We start from the raw sequence: 18,688 nt of genomic DNA, 5'->3' as shown, positions 1-18,688 counted from the left end.
GAGGTCCTGCATTTTTCCCAGTTCTTCAGAAAAAAAGAATTTCCACTAAAAAATTTATTTTCATGGGCAATCATAACAGGCAGCAAGTTGCCAGGGGCTGAAATGGAGGTTGCATTAAGCCCACTAGCTCTTATGATTAGTACAAAATTGCAGCTACCTGGGATTTAAACATCTACAGAATGTGAATGGGATTGCCCAGCCCCAAACTCTCTTTCACTTAATAGTCTAATTAATAAAATAAGATATATTAGCCTGATGTAATCTTTTTTTATTTGAAATAACCAAAATGTTCAGATCATCTAACAACAAGCAGAGTCAGCTATCATGCAGCTGACACCCAACTGGTGGAGAAATCCTGGATGCAAAAGCAGGATGTTTCCATAGTCTAGGTTAATGATTCTCAACCAGCTGTGGCACCCTGGGGTGCTTGAGATGTTTTCAAGGGTGTTATGGGGTACTATAAAATGTTAGCACTATTAGCTGTGCAAACATGATTCACAAGACAAGTGTAGAGATATGGGAACCTATAGTGTTAAAAGCCTTGTTACCTGTTGTGGTCTTTCTGAATTATTTGCAACAGAAGAAATTGCTCTATTATCTTTGTGATCAAAAATCAAGTGAAAACAAAGAGCTGACATTTTCCAAAGGGTGCCTTGAGTTTAATGAAGAGTGCCTTAACTTTATCAAGGACTGCCTTGAGTTTAAAAAGGTTGAGAACTAATGGTGTAGGTAAATTAATATAAATAGAACACAACTGATTTTAGGAAGTGAACTTATAAGCCTATTAGATCCATATACTAAAACTATCTCAGAGAAGCAGGAGTAATTATGATAGTCAGGACTGAATCTTGTTTGATTTTTGTCAGTATCCTTGGAGTTGGAAAGCTGGTAAAGGAATTGTTCTTCCCGGATATTGTGGAATAACAAACATATCTGATAGGGTTGAAAGATTAGACTTTGACTGCCCCTTGGCCAGAACCTGGGACACTGCCTGTTCATGTCTTGAAACAAGGTCTATTGATGGTTGATCCCATCCATGGAAAACATTTCAGATAATGGAAACTTCAGTTATCCACTTGTGGTCCATCAATAACTAACTGCTTAATCAATCAGTTGGGATGTTTTATAGGTCTGGAATCTGTAGTGCTCTGGTAGGGAGCACTGTCAGATGCACCAGTTCCAGAACCACCCTCCCTCCTGGCACAGGATGGATGATCAGGCTCTGTTGTGTTTATATAAAACAGTGGTGTTCAAACTTCCATCCTGGAAGGTTGGATGAGTGGTGAGGGTTTGGTCCATGAGCTGGATCCAACATGGGGTCAGCATGCAGAGTTGGTCTGCGAGTGTGATGTGGCTCATTGGCTTGAACTTGCACACCAGCCCAAGCCCATGAGCCAGCCTGAGCCTGTGCACTGCATTCAGCTATGGAACGATCCTTCATAACACCTCACCTCACCATATGTCTTCATGATTTAATGCACAGTCCATGTCATCTGGCCCACAGGGCTCCCCATGGGTCCAAAAGTTTGGCAATTAACACTGCCACCACCAAATTTGGAGACCCACAGGCTGGATGACATGGCCTCATGAGCTGAATCTGGTCTGCACACTGGAGGTTGAACACCACTAATATAAACCATAGCTTTCATTTTGTCATGATTTGCATGGTCAGTCTCTATATCACAGACATGAACATAGCAAAGGCACAGAAAACTGCTTTTAGTTCACATACAGTCAACTCCACTGGCAAGTCCACTGACCTTGTGTCTTATGGTGCTTCAGACATGCTTCCCACCCTAAAAGACAGGTATTCTATCACTAAGATCTTGGAGTGGATAAATAGGAGAATGTACATTTGATTAGACCCTTCCACCGGTTCAATGAGGACTGAATTTTGGTTCACCAAATGGCTGTGTGTTGCCTATTCAGCAGGTGCACTGAGTTCTTATAGCCGCTGCTAATAAAGTTGGTCATAATGTTGAATTTGTCCCAAGTCCAGTAAGCCCTAACAGTTTTGTAATTTAACACTGCTTCTATGATTTATATCATCTTTGTTAATAACAATTTCTCTATGATTTTTAGGCCTACAGGATGAAGAGTTAAAGAGTTTGATGAATGGAATGCTCAGCTTGTCACCATGACTTCCCTTGCACAAGCCAGTAGTCAAGATACTGAGTTACGTTTTTTACCTGTTTTCTAAGGTGAGCCTTTGCAATTGCCAAGGAATTTGGTAAAAACATTTGCTTTTATCAGTAGTCTGAAGGTCAACACCTTATACTAACAATGGGCCTGCACTGCCTGGAACCTTAGGAACACCCTGGGTTCAGATGAAGGGTTTGACAGGAGGCAGTCCTGGGGCTGGTTCCATTACCAACTTGCCCACCTGTCGAGGGCAGTCTGCCCACCTGTTTCTCCTGCTACATCTCTGATAGAATTAATGAGTTGGTTCTAAGGCAGAAGGCCACCCATTTATGTCCCAATACCCAGGGCGTACTACATGACTCCAGCCTCCCCTTATCATGGCCCAAGCCATGTTGCAGGTGTTATACTACTGTCTATCCCTTCTGAGTTCCTCTGGTGCTAGGATTCTTTGCGCCCCTGTAGATGCACCCCTCTTTGGCATTTCGGTTCTCTGCACCCATGTAGCTGCACCCCTCAGGCATCTCAATCTTTCTCTCTGTGCCTAACACTGAGCTCTACCCAGACTGGGTGCCCCTTTCTTCAGGCACTAATGAAACCTCCAAACCTCCCCTTAAAGCCTCATTCCAGTCCTTCGGTATAAACAAACACAAGCATAAGCCCCTAGGCTATAACTTAAACATCATCACTGACAAAAGCACTATGCCCCTTTAAGGGGCAAAATTCCACCCTTAGGAAAGCATGGTCCCTAATTTAAATACCTGGGAGGTTCCTAAAGTCTTGCAGCACTTGGGTAGCAAAGCAGGCAGCACCAGGACTTGGTTAGCTTCCTCATGCAGGCACTCCTTCCCTAGCAATTGCCAGAGACAGTGTGTGCCTGCTAGCTACAGCCCTGGGCTTATATGTCCCAGGACCCTACCTCCTTCCTGTCATGTGATGCTTGCAGGTGCTACCCAATTATCCCCTTAGGCTGTTACCCCATCAACCTGCGGCTGGGGAGTTCTGCTTAGCTTGCAGAGTTCCCTGACCAGACTGCTCCAGTCTTAAAAGATCAGACACATCTTAGTGCCCTGCTCCAAAGGGAAATAGAGAAACAATCATTTTGTAAGTCAATAACCACAAACCAGTCCTGTGGATCTAGTGGTGGAACTGTGGAAGCCAGGGTTACTATTCTCAACCTAATCTGGTAAATGAACCTGTTGAGTCCCCTTAAAACCATGACTGAGCCCCAGCCTCCTTTTCTGGGGGATTAAGAAGTGATTGGAATAAAAATCCTTCCTTTAGGATTTTCTCTACTGCTCCAAGATGGTGAGACACCATTCCATTTCCTTCTGTAGTAGTTTTTTGTTGAGAAGTGTTACAGAGTATGAAGAGAGAAGAGAGGTGGAAGTAGGGATAACATGGAAAAGTAGAGAGTATCTGATTGACATTATTTCTAGAACCCAACAGTCTGGTGGTATGAGATTCAGTATTCCTTGAAAAAAAAATATAGGAAGTCTCCAAAGTGGGGAAAGGAGGAATAAACACTCTGTGGCCCATGTACAAATTGTTTGGCAACTATTGATCCTTCCAGATCATAGTATATGCATGAGAGCTCACCCATACCTTTGATGCATATGCCTAGGCAGGAGTTTTGGAGGAGTGGAGGCTGCCTAGACCTTCCACCCTGCTTTGGACCACTGAGACAGAATCCAAAGGCTAGAGTGAGTCCAGAAATGTGGTACCTTCGTGGCTGTATTTGTATAAGCATCTGGGAATTGAACCTGGGTCTCCTGTGTGGTCTCATTCTACCACTGAGCCACAGGGGACTCCCCACATACAAATTACAGCTTGATCAGCATGTTAAAATGATTTCTTCAAGGTGGCTGCAGCATAAGAGGTAGAAGCTGAAGGTTGCCTCTTTTGGAAGCAGTGTTTCTTCCTCAGAAGTTTGAGGACCTTTGATGGAAAAAGGCTATTAGCAAGAATCCTCATCTGGAATAAGATTGTAACCCTCTCTTCCTCCTTTTAGGAGCTGGGGTGTCCTATTTCACTGTACATACTAAGTGTTAGTTTTCCAGCCGCATAAGGGCCAAAAATAGCAGTTATGTACAGTTTACAATCCTACTCCCCTTGTAGCATGGTGTAACAGGACGCCTGATGTGGTGCCTGTTACTAAAAAGGAGAAGAAAAAGCGGGACAATACGGAGAGCCAGGAGCCCAGGTGCTCCCAACGAAGCCCTGCTTGGGCCCCAGCAGGGAAACAGGGTAGGGATCAGGCTGGGCAGACTGATTCCCAGGGAAGGAGCTGGGGGACAAAAAGGGGAAGGGGGCTGAAAGGAAGCCCAGGGAGTGTACTGACGGCATGACAGGGACAGTGCAGATAGGCAGAGCAGACCTCTATGAAGGCTGACATCTGGAGCTCCACTGCAACACAGCAATCACAGGTACTTGCTGGGGGCTGGGAGACAGTGGAGATGTCCATGCCACAGAGGGATGTGGCAGCCAGGGTGAAGGAAGACCTGGCATGAGACCCATCTCCAGAGAGAGAAGCTGGGAGGAGCCTGTTTACAAGGCATCAGAACTGAGGGTGATTCCCCCTCCGCTGCAAGGTGGCCCAGAAAGGCTAAGGGCTGAAAGGGGGTTAAAGGGACCCTGGGGATGTCCCCACCAAGAGGGACAGATGGGCACTGGAACCCTGAAGAAATAAGGGCCAGGCAACAAATCTGTCACCCACCGGGAGGACCGCTTATCAGGGACAATGGAGGGGCTGTGAAGATAACAGTCTGTAAGAGAGAGCTGCAGGAGTGCCAGTCAATTGCAGGCAGCCATGGTTGATACTTAAGGGAACTACATGGGAAGGACAATGCTGGGACCAAGCCTGGGGAGTGGAAGAGGGCAAGTCCTACAGGGGGCATGTGTGCCCAGAATATTGCAGGTGTGGTGAGGACAGGGTGGCAGAGCCCTGTGAAGAAACCCCCAGTCACAACCCAGACATGTAGTAGGAAGTTCACCTCCCAGCTAGTTTTACTTCAATTTTATTTACTTATTCCACCAAGTCATGACAGGAGAGTGAAGGAGGAGCACGTCTAGCAGCCAAAGAGTGACTCCAACATCAAGGATAGCTGCATAACTCCTTACGCATGAGTACTAAGTATGTGCAGTAGGGTGCATGCTGACTGGACAGGTACAGGGCTCTGTATACACAAGTGCTAAGCCATGAAATTCTATTTCTCAGTTCTGTGGAAGTTAAGTATGGTGGTCCATGGGGTTTCTGTTGTATAGTTGTTTCTAGGGTGCTTCTATACTCACCTCCACAAAACTAGTAATCATCAGCAAAAAGCTGTCATCTTTAGCAGGTCCTCAGATACTACTGTGGCTGCTCTGAGACTACTCATGACACCGATCTCACAAATCTTAAAACTGCCTTTACCCAGTGAGGACATTCCAGCAGAGAAACAGGCTGCATCATTGAACAAATCATCCAACCTACTACAGTTCATAAAGAAAAACAACCACTAACCACACACTCATTGTTACATAGGATTCTATATGGGAACCTTTAAGAAAGTTCATCAAACAATTTACAGCCTGTACTTGAAGAGGACCTCACTTCAGAGAAATATTTCCTAACTACCCCACCCCCTCCTGGTTTTCAAACAACCTCTCAACACTACCTGGCTCATCATGAGAAGCACACCCCCAGCTGATCAACAAACAAAAAGCACAAGACCCTAGCCAAACAACAAATACAAACCTGACAACACATCTCCACCATTACCACAATTGACAAAACCCACTATGAAACCATCAGAATGGAAAACATATGGATGAACTTAAACAACCACTACACTTCAAAATGAACTCTTATAGGAAAATGATAAAGGACAGAAGCACCCAGTCATTAGAGAAATAACACTTTTCACAGGTGCACCATTACATCTCAAGCCTCAGAGTCCTTGTACTCAAGGGAGACTTACACAATGCCTTTAGAAGATAGATCTGGGAACAAAAATTCCTAATTTCTCTGGAAAATAAAAACCACAGACTAAACGCAGGCAATAGTTTCATGGTCCATTGCAATTTACCTGCTCTTATGCTAGCTTCTCTGTACTTCAGAGATAATAACAACCCTCTTCCCTTTTGAATGGTCTTATTCTTTTATACCACTTGGTTTCTCTGTTTCAACTGCCTTTTACTGGTTTGCTGCTACTTTTAATAATGTCTTTGCTCCCGGGTTTATTGCCCTCTCCTCTTCTTTAGTAGATGGTTTCATTTGCCTAATAATCAGAAGTCATTCTTTTATCCAATATTTTTCTTAGGCTACATCTTCTTTCTCAGACCCAAGGGAGGGTATTTTGTGTATAAATGCTTGTCTAACATTTCTTCCAATTATACAGTTGACTCAATAAGAGATGCTACCAAACAAACCTTGCTTCTCCCACATTCCCTGGACCATCACAGCTACAACACAATGACCCTACTAGAATACCATTGATATCCAATTATTTCTCATGTTCTCATCTTCTTTAGGGAAAAAAATATGAAAGAGAAAGTTTTCTACCTTGCTTACAGTGTTTACAGCTAAAGGGATCATTTGAAATCCTTGGTAGAGTATAGACTTAAGAAGAACAAACAATAATTACAGTTAAAATGGATTGGGAGGGCAGAGGGAGGACAGGATGGGCAAATGATTATATTTTAAAGTAGGCATGTAAAAAAAAAGTTTTCAAGGGCCAGAATCCTACTCTCACTGACAATGGGTTTCCATGTGTGTAACTCCACCAGCTTCGGAAGTTACTCCTGTTTTTCAGTAGTCAGAGTGAGGTAAGAATCAGGCCCATTATGAGGATACTGAAACAAAAAGTAATGACCTTGGTATTTATATAAAATATGAACTTTCACCTAATACTAATGTTCTGCATGGCTGTAAAGCCCACTTCTTGAATAAAAAGAAAACAGAGCTGTTAGCAGCTGTTCACATAAGAAAAACATGAACACTAATAAGAGAAGACATGCATATTAACAGAGAAAGAGGGCACTGATCAATATGCAGCTGGGAACACAATTCTTTTCCTTGTTTTGGAGATCTAATGATATATATGTTGCATGTATAATTGGGTGTTAAAGAATAAATCTGAAGCAGACCCTTAGATAAACAGAAGAATACACTGGGTGTGCTGAACCAAAGCCTTTTGAAGTCAAGAGGAGTCCTTCTCTCAGTGCACTATGAAAAATATCAGCATTGTGATTTTTATCACATGGTACCTCTTATTATTATTACTACTGTTATTATTATGTATGGTCAATAGAACTGAGATGACAACAAAGCAAGAAAAAATGGTCTAATATTGGAGTTGAATAGAATACAACAACCCTCTTTGCACTCTTCTGTGCAGACATTGTAACAACAAATAGGAGTTCAAGGGCTTGTTTACATGTGGTATTGCATTAGTTTCACTTAACATGTGATTTTAAATTGATTTAGTTAAATTGGTTATTCTGATTATTTCAGTGTAATCAAGTCTTGTTCTGGTTTAGTTCTGGTCTAAGAACAGGCTTCAGATAAATTAGAATAAGCCACTCAAATAAAAAAAGAGGGTCCAAGCAAGAGTTTTTACCAGTTCAGCTAAATCTGCATGGATTTGTGAACAGATAAAAAACCTGAGTTAAAAGTTCTTATAGATAGTTGGCTTTTAAATGCTGCATCATTTTTAGCAGAAGTGATTAAATGTACTTGGTTGTGTTTAGGTAACCATCAGGTACCTGTCTTGTCAAACTATTAGTCATTTCCGCCCCCTCGTTAAGACTTTCCAAATTTTTGTAAGCAATCTTTAGACTAGAGGGGCAATAGGTAGCTGGCTTTTTGCCTAGTCTTCATCAACAATAATCCCAGCAATTAATTCATCCTGCGCAAGTCTGCTGGGCTACCATAATTGTTCACACTTAATAAAGGTGAAAGATGGGCAGTACTACAGATTCATTGAAAATAAAATTGTTTCAGAAATTTTGAATTATGATTGTTCTTCTGGTAGTGCTTGGCTTTCTTAAACTCAAGGCAGCCCTGCATAACTTCCGTAAACTGAGCATCACAGCATCACCCTAATTCAAAAACTAATTTATTTCAGTGCTTAGATCAGGGATTGGCAATCCCTGGCTCATATGCCAGGGCATGGCACGCAAGGTCATTTTGCTCAGTACGCCACAGCCAGCCCACACTCTAGGCAGCTGGTTGCAGATTCCTGGCTGCAAGCTGAAAACAATACAGGCTTGGGCTCTGTGGAAGGCAGCAGGGGCTGTCCAGAGCCCAAGCCGGCTGTAGCGGGCAGCCAGGAATCTGCAACCAGTACACCGGAGTCCAGAGCCCTGGCCTGGCTCTATGGCCAGTGGCAGCTGCTTGTGTACCTTGGGGCGCATGAAAGGGAAGGGGTCGGGGCAATACAAACCTGGCCCTTCCCCTGCCATCCTCCTGGAGTGCATGTGCACCCGCCACCAGCAATGAGCTGGGCTGGGGCTCTGCAAACCTCCGTGCAGCAGCTTGCAGCCTCCCTCTCACATGCCATGAGCAGCCTGAGCTAAGTGGCAGGCAGCAGGGGTCTGCCCAGAGCTCAGGCTGGCTGCATGCATGCCTTGGGCACAAGGTAGGGAAGGGTCCGGGGCAGTACAACCCCAGCATCTCCCGCCGCAACTGCCTAGAGATGCATGTGCACCCACCACTAGCAACAAGGATTGAACCCTTTGTGGCTCCCCTGCTTTCTGTTCCTGATATGCCAAGTTGAGTTGTGGGTCAAGGCTGGTGTGTTTTAGCACTCTGGCCAAAAACGTTGCCAACCCCTGGCTTAGATCCTTGTAGAGTGGCCAGGCAATGGGGCTGCTTATCTCCTCACACTTTTTGAGGTATCCTTCAAAGGATCTTGCAGTACCCCAGGGTATGCTACTTGAGAATCACTGGCTTAGAGGCTCCAGCCATGACTGGAAGTTCATTCTAGCAAGCACTGTAAATGCATGTAGGAAGAGACAGCATGTGCCAGATTCTCAGCTGGTAAAAATCACTTACTTTAGTTAAATTGGTGCAGCTATGCTGATTTAAATCAGCTAAGGACCTGCTGCTTCTTTCTTGGAATATGACATTTTAAACAGGCCTTTGAAAAGGGTTTACAGTTCTCCTGGGATTTTTGTTTTTTATTTCTTTTCCTTAATAGCAGATCCAACAATAACTCTGTGTTGTGGGTTAACACTGTTATATTAAACTCCATGTCATAATGAAATTGAAGAGAAAATAGAGCACTATGTTCTTCCTTTATTACTATGAATATAGCTTTTTTTTTTAAAATGTAGTGAGAGAACTGAAAAGAAATGTTTACCATTCTGGCTCTGCTTCTACAGGAAAAATATATGCTGCACAGCAGTTGGCAGCAGTCAGTGGGTAAAACTGAAACCAGGAGCATGGAGAGATGTGAAATTGGAGAAGAATTGGAAAACATGATCAGAGAGGATGAATTAGAAAAATCATTTTAAAAGAATCAATTTCATAGTGAGTTTCATTAGCTGGAATGCAGTAGCAATGCAGTAGCTCAACTCAGTCAAAATGGAAGTGTTGAAATGTATGGTAGTGGAGTTGTGCTAATTTATTTAGCTTTGAAACACTAATGAGAATAATACTAGAGTCTGCATGGCTTTGGTAAACTGCAGTAATACCAGAGCTAGCCAGTAGTACCAGACAGTATTCTTATAATGGAAAGAAGAGAGGAAGTTAAAAAGAATTCTCGGATATAGAATGATAGAATATAGGGATGGTGGGACCTCAAGGTCATTTAGCTCAGTGGGTGACCTTTTTTGGTAGACATCCACACAAGTTCAGCCCCATGCCCTCCCCTAGTGTCGCTCTGATCTCTGTCCCCTGCCTGACTTGCTGCTCCCCTTTCTCCTCCATGCCCTATCTACCAGCGTGTTCCCCCCTCTCTGATCTGTCAGATGCCACACACAGAGGCTGTGCGCCCCACGTCAGGCACGTATGCTGCAGGTTGGCCACCCTTTGACTAATTCAAACCCCTGCATTGAGGCAAGTATACTCAAGCCAGGCCATACCCAAAAGATGTTTAACCTGTTTTTAAAATCGTCCAAAGAAGGGGGTTCAACAAACTCCCTAGATAACTTGTTCCTAGCGTTTACTACCATTAAATGTAAAAACATTGCTCTAATATCCAACCTGAATCTTCTTTGCTGATTTCTTTGTGTGGACATGGCGAACAATTGATTAACTTCCCAGTCATAACAAACTTTTGTGCATTGGAAAACTGCTACTGTGTCTCCTTCCAACTTCAATTTTCCACACTGAATCCAGTTCCTACAACCTTTTGTCTTGTATCATTCTTGCTGCTCTCCACCGGATTCTAAGTAGGACCTGGCTTTGGTCCAAGGAGACTTGTGGAGATGTGGGGCGTAGAAAATTTCTGCAGTCCACGTGAATTATGGGGCTGGCTAAATGAAACTGCAGAGGAATAAGAAATCCTGGGAAGTGAGATTTAAGAGGAAAGGCTGAAAGAACTAGGGTTATTTAGTCTGGAGATGAGAAGACTTGTTGGGGGAGGAAGGGGGGATTTGATACCAGTCTTCAAATACCTGAAGGATGACTATAGAGAAGACGGATATGGGTTTTTCTCTGTGGTCATAAGGGATAGGGCTAGGAGCAATGGCCTCACACTGCAGCAGAGAACATTTAGGCTGGAGATTAGGAGGAACTTTCTGACTATAAGGTTGGCCAAGCATTAGACTAGGCTACATAGAGAAATTGTGGAATTTCCATCCTTGGAAATTTTCAAGAGCCAAACCGGACAAATATTTGGCTGGGATGATTTAGTCAGGGATGATCCTGCCTTGAGCAAGAAGCTGGACTAGATGACCTGATGAGGTCCATTCCAGCCCTACTCTGCTAAGATCCTAAGTACTTTTCTTTTACATGGCAATCAAGTCACTCCTTAACCTTCACTTTGTTTAAGCACACTGAGTACCTGGAGCCTTTCACAATAAAACACGGGTTTCCAAGCCTTTAGTCATTCTTGTCTTTTCTCTGAATCCTCAACAGCCTTCTTAAATTACAAACACCAGAACTAGACACAGTTTTTTAGTAGTAGCAACAGTGCTGGGTACAGAGTCAGTTTGATCTCCCAACCCAATGTTCCTGTTTTATACAAAGATCCAAGGCTTGCAGTAGAAATGTTGGCCACAGCTACTCACTCGTGGCTTATATCCAAGCACATTATTCACCATGACCACTGAGGCCTTTTCAGAATCACTCCTTCTCAGAACAAAATCCTCCCTCTTGTATGTCAGACCTACATACTTTGTTTCTAGATATGTGACCTGGACAAGTTTTAACACATATTGTTTGTTCCCAGTTTACCAAGCAAATCAGATTGCTCCGTACCAGTGACCCATCCTTGTTATATACCACTCCTCCAATCTTTGTGTTATATGTAAGCTTTCTCAATAATGATTCATTCATGTCAATCGTAAAAATGTCAGCTAGCACATCACCAATAACCAATCTCTCTTTCCCCACTCTAGAAATATATCATCTCAGTGGTAATTCCTTTGTTTAAACTTACCTTTTGAGACCTACAAATTTACTGATTTTGAAGTTACCTAACATATGCCATATTCACTTTGTATCCTTTTAATTCCTTAAGCAAAATAGTGAGAGGTACCAAGTGGTTTATAGGATTATCAACTAAACTTGTAATCTTATACCAAGTTTGACAAGACCTATTTTCCATAAACCCACATTGATTGACAAAAATTTAATTTCCCTCCTTTAATTCTTTATTGATCCAGTCCTGTTTCAGCTTTTCTGCATTTGAACCTGACACTAATACCAGGCACACAGGCCTATAATTACCTGGCAGTTTTCTTTAAAGTCAGGAGTAATTCAGCCAAAGTCAATGGAGCTATGCAAATGGAAACTAGTACAACTGAAAGGAAGCAAGAATCTGATGTTATTTTTATGTAACTAATACAAACCTAAAACAGCATTCAGTGCAAGAATGTAAAGCAAAAAGCATTTTCATTTTGTTTAAAATTAATTTTAGCTCTAAATGAGCCACATAAATACCAAAATATGCTATGTAAATGCCTTGCTAATTGTCGGATGATTAAGGCACTGTAACTGAAGCCAACCAAGAGCAAGCCACTGCAGATGTTAGCATTAGCCATTTTAAAGCTTTTTACTATTTTTAAGTGTTGAAAAAGAATATAAAACATGTAATAATTCAAATTAAAAATGCACAAACTTAAAGTAGCAGTGTTTTGAAAATAAGATACCATAGTGACACGTGTAAACACTTCGTAATTGTACTGTGCCCTCATAAATAATTACGATTATTCCAACTATTCTCTCAGCTGCCAAATCCAAGCAGGGGGCAAATGCATCATTTAAGTGCACAAACATTTCACGGATTTTAAACACATGACAACTGAATGTTCTTCCTTATTACTATAGTATTATCGACTAATTAGGAGGAGAACTGAAATAGGGAGGAGGGGTAATTTTCTTATCTTAAGGTCAGGTTGTTCTTCTTACGTGGGGAACAAATACTTTAATTTTTCCAGCAGTATGAAGTTAGGGATTGGTTGTGTGTGGGGGCTTTGCTTACAAATGTCTGGAGCTGGATCCTCAGCTGGTTTAACTGTTTATATCCATTTAGGTAAATGGAGTTGGTATTACCAGCTGTGGATCTTGTTTCTATATTTTTGGAGTACGCAGTTTACACATCTTTTAACTCCTGGAGTTTCAATTTGCAGGCTGTCTGCATAGTTTTGTCATTTCTGCATAAGTTGACACCCCACAAATGCAAATAAAAACCAAGAGAAGCAAAATTATATGACACAGTACTAAAATCCCAAGGAAAACATGTCCTTACTAGTCTCTATCTGCCCCACTCCAATTCCTGTTTTCACATTACTTGCCTCACATATTCAGCTGTTGTGTCCCTACTTGCCTCCCTAATCAAGGGAGGCTTCATGTTTTCTTGGTGGGCTTAGGCCCAGGTGGGCACAACAAATAAGCTTCTATCAGTGGCCAGCACCAACTGTTTCAGGGAAAGGTGCAACAACCCTGAAACCTTGCACCCACAGTAAGTTTCTTTTTAACTCCCTATACTTAGAAGCTGACATTTGCTCCAAAGCCCTTTCAAACTGCTTGATTTGTTACTATTTCCTTCTGTGAAATACAATATACTCTATTATTCCTCTAAACATCCAGTGGTTTTTGGAGTCCTGCTAAACTCTTGGCCTTCGTATCTGGTGGCAATAAGTCCCATTGACATATTGTGTGTTGTGGGAAATGCCAGTTTTGGCTTTGCCACACCTTTCAGTTTCACTCAATAATTTTCTTTCATGTACTATGAAGTAGAATGTGTGGACACTTCTACTCTACCTTATGTACACTGTTCATTATTGTTGAGGATTTTATTGTACCCCACCATGTTGTTTTCTGTTTTGATTTCTTTGCTGTGTTTCTTCTGCTTTCTTTCCCCCATCGTCTGTCTAGGACAGGGGTAGGCAACGTTTTTTGGCTGGGGTGCAGAAAAAACCACAATGTCTACCTTGGAAGGTGCTGGAGTGCTGACATGCTGGAGCCCAGAGCAGCTGTTTACAGCCTTCTGGCTGCAGCTGGCCCACAAAGTCCAGTCTGCTTGCTTCGTGGCTGGCAGCAGCTGCTTAGAGCCCAGGCTGGTGGTGGTGTGCGGAGCAAAATGGCCATCCGTCCCATGCTCGGCACGTGTGCCAGGGGTTGCTGACCCCCGGTCTAGGATCTTTTATAGCAACCATCACTGTAGGAAACAAGGACTAAGCAAATATTTATAGATTTCTCTCACAATGGTTTGTGAGGTAGAAAAGCATTGTTTTCTCAATTGTACAGATGAACCGAGGCAGAGAGATGAAATGACCTGCTCAGAGTCAAAAAGCAGGGAAATATTATTTGCATCATTGTAAAGACTAACAAGGCCCCATGGCTCTATGCTACAAACATTGGACAGTTACTGCCTCACTGAGCTTATCATCTAAACAGACAAGACAGACAAAGGTCAAGGGAAAGTTTTTATATAACCATGTGGCTAGTCCAATAAAAGATACCACCCACAAGAATTCTTGCCTCCTGCATATGTCCTGGACCTTCACAGCAACATCATCACCTTAACATTACCATAACACACACATTGTGATCAACGTGGTGGTGGCAGTAACACCCTTGTATTTAAAGTTTTTTTTTTCCTAGGGGGAATTAGCTAAATGGAAAAACAAAGGATCGGAGAGAGGCTACTAAAGTAAGGCATTTAGGGGGACAGGGCATAGGATTTATAGATTCTGAGGGCAGAACAGACCACAAAAGCACCTCATCCGACTTCCTTGATAGAATTTTACCCTTTCACTGAGTGCAATTATTTGCTTTTTGACTTAAAATATCTTCCAGAAAAGCAACTAGTCTTGACGTAGAGGCACCAAGAGATGGACCACCCATTGCAGCTCTTTTAGAGAAGGGGACTGTCGAGGGAAGTGGAAGGTGGCCCCAGTGAAGACATGGTCAGCAGAAGGGAGCAGACAGCCAAGGGAAGAAGATGCCTAGCATGATCCTGGTGGGAACCAGCCTGAAGCCCCGGCCACCAGCCCCTGCACCTACGCCTGCCTCCTCCTCCAGTCCTCCTCGGCTAGCTCCACCCAGGCACTGGTGCTCTGACCTGCCAATCTCAGCTCTTCAGAAGTCATGGGTGAGGCCTTAAAAAGATAGCAGGGTTTTAAAAAACGAACACACGCCGGGCTGTTTTCTGGGCCTTTAAGAGACGCAGTGGTGGGGCGGGGCCCACATTTTTAACCTTTGATCTGGCACCCTGGGAGGGGAGAAAGTTACTTTTTCGGGCGTAGGAAAGGAGCGAGCCTCCCCTAATCGCAGCCCCCAGGAGCAGGGCGGCTGTCCAGGAAACTGCCCAGTTTCACAAGGGACAGACACTGAGGGCTGGCCACGCTGCCTTTCTTCAGCTGCCCCCCTAAGGCCCCGTGCAGGAGGCGGGGGGCAGACACAGGGATCCTGCTGCCCCTGCTAAGATGATGGGGGGGGGGAAATCACTCTGACAGGTGCTGAGGGGGCAAAGGGGGGAGGGGAGATCCGGCCCAAGTCCCCCAAGGCAGCCCGGCCGCCTCCGTTTCCCTCGGCAGCCGGGCACCCAGCGCGCACTGCGCAGGCCGGAGGCGGGAACTGCGGCTGGGTCACGCGGTCTGCGCGCGGGAAGCGCCCCGCCTGGGCCTACAGGCCCGCAGGTAAGTGCCTCGCGGGCCGGGCGAGCGGGGGCTCCCGCGGGAGGCGCCGACTGGGTGGGGACCGGGGGTGGTCAGTCCTGCCCCGAGCCGGGGAGCGGCCCCTAGCGTTGCTAGTCCCGCCCGGCAGCCCCGATGGGAGGCAGCGTCCCCGCCGCGGCCGCTCGGGCCTAGGAGGGTCCCGGCAGCTCCCCGGCCCCGCGCCGCCGCTTCGGCTTCTTCCCTGCGGCGCGCAGGGATGTGTGAGGTGCGGCCGCGTGTGCACCGGCGAAGGAAACCTATAAGGGGAGAGCTATATACACACACTCACATCTGTACCTGTATCTGTATATCTTAGTATTTGCATATCTACCTATATATTGTGTGCATATGTACCAGTACATATATACTGATGCATCTGTGTATATTCATGCATTGTGTGTGTATATGCACCAACACATACATGCACATTCTACCATGTACATATGTGTGTGCACGCACAAACGGGCTGATACATACTGTAAAATACATAACGCGTATGGATGTACCAGTAGACACATCCCTTTGTTTCCTTTTTGCTCACATCAGCCGGGGTGACAAGGTTGCTGGTTACCAAGGTGTTGCTTTTGCGGGTTGTGTGGGTAGTGCCTGAGAAGCAGGAAGAGAGTCAAGAAACAGCCCCTAGTGGTGTTAGAAGGGAAACATGAGGCTTTCATGCCCAGATGATGTACTTCTCACTAATACTTGTTTTCTTCCTGTATTAGCATTGAAAGGTTTTATCAAAACCAACATGCCGTCATACCAGGTACTGTACCAGCACGTGAAGCCGGGCCTTGCTTGGTAGTGCAGAACACATCATGTAAAGCAAGACACAGGAAGCAAGTATTAAATGGAAGAGAAAGGGCAGAAGGTAAAGGTAGCACAGCAATTGAGCCTATAATTGCACAGCAGTCTTATATACCTTAGGTTTTCTATTTGCTTTGCTAGGGTACATTTTACTTGACAAACCCAGTTTCATTTGGTCAACTAATGGCTCAGCAGCTTTTCCACCAAAATGTTAACCATCAAAGGGAGCAACAGCATAGAAATTCAATTGTATAATCCTGTCTCATCCAACTGTAGTGTTTGGCAGAGGAAATAATGTGTCCACAAAATAGAAAATGTGTTGGTTTACAACTTTATGTATTCCCTCCCCCTTTCAGTTGTGCTTTCTGTCTTAATTTCAGACAGCAAGCAAGCTGTTAGATGCAGTCAGTTAGGGCAGCAGAGGCCAATCATCGTTTTGCTTTTGCCAGAAAAATCCCTTAAGTGTCCAGTGTGGTATCTGTCTTAATGTTTCACATTTACATTGTAGTACGCAACCTCTTTTGGCAGAAGGGGCAGGAGGGCACCTTAAAAACTACGAGTCAAAGAGATGTGAGCTTTCACAGGCAACAGCCTGCTTCATCAGATGCTATGAAAGGCTGAAAGAAAAATGAGTCTTTTCTTGGTTTTTGATTTAACATTAACATCCCAAAATGAGATGCTCTTACAAACTTTGGTGAGTGATAAACATGCTGTTAATTGCTTCTATTCCTCTAGTTTTTCTTAATCTGATAACTATCCATATTATTTTAGCAGGATTTGGAAAAAGCACTTGCTGAATTATCTGATATTTTGCAACTTTAAAGCTAAACTATAACACTGTTCCAAAACATTATAATCTTTTTAACCTGTTGTTAGGGTTGAGCATATTCAGGTTAAAGTAATGCTGTGAATTTGCTGGTGGTCAGTATTTAGTATACTATTTTTACTTCTGACTGCTTGGAAAAAAATGGTGTCACCTCACATTGTGCCCACTCCACCCCAGATTAAGATAATAAATTGAGGAGGATTGAGAAGGTAAGATAGTTATTTTGTACTGGTTCTTACTGGTTATGGCCTCCAAGATTAAAATGGTGCAAATCAGCCCAAGTTCTCTCTCCTGATTTGAGGGGAAACAATACTGCATTTGCACATATATATATATATATATATATATGGAAAGCCATCAGGGTATGCAAACTAAGTGAAAGTGTTCAAGTGTTACATTCAGAATTACAGAATAGCCTTTCTAGCCAAAGCTCCCATCTAGCAATGGTAAGAGTCTCTTATCCCAGGAGTTGAAAAATCTTTGTCCACAAAGACCTCAAGTGCCTGTGCTTACCTGGCTGGCCTCTCTGCAGTAAGAACAAACAGGCAGGAAAGTGCTGCAGAGCTGTAGGCTGCTCAGGGCAAAGTCAGACCTTCCTGGGTTGGATCTGACTCAAGCTTTAGGTTGCCGAGCCCCATCTTAGTCAATTTAATGGGAGTTCTGTGCCTCTGGTAAGAAGCAATTGGGAACTTGTTATGCTAGCTTGCAGTTTAATAACATCATTTAAAAACTATGTAAGGGAGTTGATTTATAGCTCATACATCCCCTGAACAAATATGACAAAGCTACATGAATTATTAACACTTTTTTTCTCCCTACAGGTTGTATGATGGAGAACTCTGTAACAGAAGACCATGGAATTTGTCAAGCCTTTGTTGTGTTAGATATTTACACTTCAGTTTTTGATCTTTTAAACTGAATTTAAGTTTAGGCAACACTAACTTTTTCCAAGCACAAGTAGTAAAAATAGTATAATTACTGGCTGTCGGTATTCAAGAACCAGGTTGTGGTAATAGAAAGGACATTTAATGTTCCACACAACTATTCTCATTTTGTACTCCCCTCACTCTGTATTACTTGACAAGAGTACAGTTACTCAAATCCAGGATTTTTGATACCCATGTTAAAGGCAATTATGTGGGACACTTATCTATAACTTATTGGTGATGGGCAAGCTTTCTTACAGTGTTACTTCAGATTAAAGTACCAGCCAACACTTGGAAAGGTAATCCAAGAGAGAAAGTTAAGGCTTCTAGTGTAATGCAAAGTCTGAAGTGCTGACGTTGTATCTGTATATGACTTTTGATGTCCCTTCTAACCTAATTCTGTGATTTCTGGTATGTCTTGATAAAGCATAGCACATCAAGGTAACAGACTAACAAGTAAATGATGCACCCTCTTCTCTCCCTTGAGTAGTCTGGATTTCTACCATTTGGCTGGAATTGAGGGAATAGCATGGCAGGGATATTTAAAAAAAAAACAAACTATAGGCTGCAAGGCATGGCATGGCACGGCACGGCACATTATGTTACAGCATAAGGGCGTGTTGGAGTACAATGTGACTAGCCCTTCTGTGATCAGGCTGTAGAACAGATGGGAAGAAAGGAG

At 43.5% G+C, this 18,688-nt stretch overlaps 1 protein-coding gene and 1 long non-coding RNA gene across 2 annotated transcripts in view; one reads left to right on the top strand and one right to left on the bottom strand.

The window, feature by feature from the left end:
• Positions 1-14,785, bottom strand: part of PDE8B (phosphodiesterase 8B) — a 226,123-nt gene extending 211,338 nt beyond the window's left edge. Inside the window, exon 1 of the mRNA XM_019517729.1 lies at positions 14,620-14,785. The gene's annotated coding sequence lies outside the window, so the exon portion shown is untranslated. The remainder of the gene's footprint in view (positions 1-14,619) is intronic.
• A 1,167-nt stretch (positions 14,786-15,952) lies between these two features.
• Positions 15,953-18,089, top strand: LOC109297728. Its single transcript, XR_002097397.1, has 2 exons — positions 15,953-16,213; positions 17,902-18,089. It is a non-coding gene; the product is annotated as an uncharacterized LOC109297728 (long non-coding RNA).
• Positions 18,090-18,688: the final 599 nt, after the last annotated feature.

Source organism: Gavialis gangeticus, unplaced genomic scaffold (assembly GCF_001723915.1).
Source record: "Gavialis gangeticus isolate Ggan-Ray unplaced genomic scaffold, GavGan_comp1, whole genome shotgun sequence".
NCBI classification, from domain to species: domain Eukaryota; kingdom Metazoa; phylum Chordata; order Crocodylia; family Gavialidae; genus Gavialis; species Gavialis gangeticus.
Note: the sequence above shows the minus strand (reverse complement) of the source record. Positions and strands in the feature narration are given on the sequence as shown.